This window comes from Vombatus ursinus, unplaced genomic scaffold (genome assembly GCF_900497805.2).
Source record: "Vombatus ursinus unplaced genomic scaffold, bare-nosed wombat genome assembly UNPS02014791.1, whole genome shotgun sequence".
NCBI lineage: Eukaryota > Metazoa > Chordata > Mammalia > Diprotodontia > Vombatidae > Vombatus > Vombatus ursinus.
The window spans coordinates 73,715,659-73,718,057 of NW_020954569.1; the positions used below are offsets into that span (position 1 = coordinate 73,715,659).

The 2,399-nt window shown below is 42.7% G+C and overlaps 1 pseudogene; it reads left to right on the top strand.

Moving 5' to 3' along the window:
- The first annotated feature begins 416 nt into the window (after window positions 1-416).
- LOC114047948 lies at window positions 417-1,435 on the top strand (annotated as a pseudogene).
- The last annotated feature ends 964 nt before the right edge of the window (window positions 1,436-2,399 follow it).

Consider the following 2,399-nt stretch of genomic DNA (forward strand, 5'->3'; position numbering starts at 1 on the left):
TATACTAGAGAATCAAAGAAAAGAGTCAACAACTTAGAAAAGGAAGCACAAAAATTGACTGAAGAAAACAACTTAAAAAGTAAAATTGGCCAAATGGAAAAGAAAGTAGAAAAGCTAACTTGAAGAAAAGAATTCCTTAAAAATTAAAACTGGGCAAGTAGAAGCTAAAGGGTCTATGATACATCAAGAATCATTCAAACAAAATCAAAATAATGAAAAAGTAAAATACCTTATTGGAAAAACAACTGACCTGGAAAATAGATCCAGGGGAGATAATTTAAGAATTATTGGCCTGCCCACCATGCTGGCATGAGATGCAAATGGCTGTTGGTGTGCAGCTGTGGCTTCAGCCTCATGGGGAAGGTCTATGTGGGGATGAGGCCTGGCCTGGCCAGGATGGCCAGCGGTAAGTGACCATGAGGAGAAGAGGTCCCACTAAGGCTGAGGCCTGTGGCTGGATGTGGAGGCTCTGAAGAACTGGAAAGTGCAGACTAGATTATCCCCCATCACCAGAATGCTGCTTCCAGCTTGAGGTGAGAGGGAAACTATTGTTGGTTTTACTCAAAGAAGAGCTCAATATGTGGGTGCCAGGCAGATTTCATTTTTCACTTCAAAGTCAGGAAAGGCAAATGATGGTGGGCTGGGAAGACCTTCACCTGGTACAGCAAGTCAGAGAAAGAAGGAACAGAAAAGAGATGTGATGTGGTTGGATCCTCCTCCACTGGTCCCCGGGGATGAGTGTGCCCAGTGTCCTAAAACTGCAGCTGCTTCAGTCACTAAGGAACCTCAGGAGCTCATCTGCCCCACTCCATCTCCCAAAGAGATATCTGACTGTTGCAGAGAGGCAAGACCAGCTGTGTTCAGTAGCCAAGACCAGAAACTGCCTCTGCCCCAGTTGGATATTGTAGGCTCTACTGAAGTGGGTTTTGCCTTCGCCCAGAACTCCAAAGGTCTTGCTGTGCTAGCCAGGGAAGAGAGAGTGGGGAAATACTTTATAAACAAGAGCAAGAGACCAAGTGACTAGTGGACAGGGCAGAATTGGAAAAGACAGTATTTTCCAAAGAAAACAAATAGTTCTCTGTCCTTCCCCAAGGCCACCAAGAAGGCAAAGCAGGGAAGGAAGAAAACAGGGAGCAGCCCTGGAGGGGGGGGATACAGAGTTAGTAGAACAAAGACCCTGCTTAAGTCAGGCCTTTTTTTTGGGATAGTGAGAGGTATGACCCAGACCTAGGGCCAGAGGGTCATTGCTCATCCTCCTTGAGCTGCTCACCAAGATATAGCCAACCTTCCAAGAAAGCCCCTGCATACATCTCTCAGTTCTCAGGTTCAGTGCCAGGGCAGGTCTGTTTTGGAAATCTCTCAGTTAAATTTCCATCCTGATATGCTCTTTGCCCAGGTATCTCAAGTTAACAGAGTTATCAAGCACTGCTTTTGAACTTCTGTTTTGGTGACAGGGCATTAGACCCTTATGTATCCAGATGATAGTAAAATACTGTAATAGTCTTGTGTTGTGTAGTCATTTGGTGAGGGTGGGTGGTGGTGTCTATATGGGCCTTAGTTCTGGATTTGAAAGAATGGAGGCAATGCCAAATGAAGGCAGTGTTTAGCTTCACTTGAGTTTATGAGCTTTTTCATTGTGAATGTAAATAAAACAGGCACTTTCACTTGTTGAGTGAGTGTTTTGGAAGAGAAAGGTTGGCAGACACCCTTTCTGAGATGATTATTGGTCTCTTAGCTCTTCTTCAAAGAGAACTACCATATTGATTTGAATATAGGCTGAATCTTCTCCTAAATCTAGCTAATATTAAACTGAATGTGGTCTATCATTGGTGTTATTTTTCAGTGTATGCCTATATGTCATGTCCTTTCAAAGAAATCTGTGGAGTGATCATGGCAGGTATTCAAAGCAAAACATTTTTGTGCAGGCTATTTTTACTCTGCAGAAAACCTGCAAGGTTTGACTTAGACCTTTCAAGTTCAGCTTCTGGTTTGGTTACAATTTGATTTCACCTGACTATAATTCCATCAGTATGTCTCTCATCCATAGACGAGAAGCCTTGCTCTCTAGAACTTTATGTTAATTTTAACTTAGAGTGAGAACTAGCTTAGGGCTTTGAGGATCAGTTGAAACTCAGGTGGAAAGTGTGGTCCATGATTCTTCCTTATAATTGTTTTTGATAAACCAATTTCTGGGATTAGAGACATACAAGAAAAAGTGACTGTATGCTGAACCAAAACAACTCAAGAACTTCAAAATTCTGGGGACTATGACAGCCCCATAGGAAGTGCTGGGTTTCAGAAATGTGCACATACCCAACAGTTTTGTGAGGCAAATTAATAGAGCATGTGTTGAGAGGAGGTTGAGATAGAGATGTGATGATTTGTCCAATAGTCACACA